Below are 324 nucleotides of genomic sequence, written 5' to 3'. Positions count from 1 at the left end.
GTCCTCATGTTGTCTTCATGTTGTCCTCATGTCCTCATGTTGCTCTCATGTTGTTCTCATGTTGTCTTCATGTTGCCCCCATGTTGTCTTCATGCTGTCCTCACGTTGTCCTCACGTTGTCTTCATGTTATCCTCATGCTGTCCTCACGTTGTCCTCACGTTGTCTTCATGTTACCCTCATGTTGTCCTCATGTTGTCCTCATGTTGTCCTCATGTTATCATATAGTATATATATGGATATATATAATATGTATATAGATATGTAATATCATTTACTGTACATCTGATTAAGATGAGATCGTCATATGAAGGATATTAGGAACT

General features: G+C 38.6%; 1 protein-coding gene across 1 annotated transcript in view; it reads left to right on the top strand.

The window, feature by feature from the left end:
• Window positions 1-324, top strand: part of LOC116702471 (titin-like) — a 210,852-nt gene that overhangs the window by 126,514 nt on the left and 84,014 nt on the right.

This window comes from Etheostoma spectabile, chromosome 2, assembly GCF_008692095.1.
Source record: "Etheostoma spectabile isolate EspeVRDwgs_2016 chromosome 2, UIUC_Espe_1.0, whole genome shotgun sequence".
Classification (NCBI taxonomy): Eukaryota; Metazoa; Chordata; class Actinopteri; order Perciformes; family Percidae; genus Etheostoma; species Etheostoma spectabile.
This window is presented reverse-complemented; position numbering and strand designations above follow the sequence as displayed.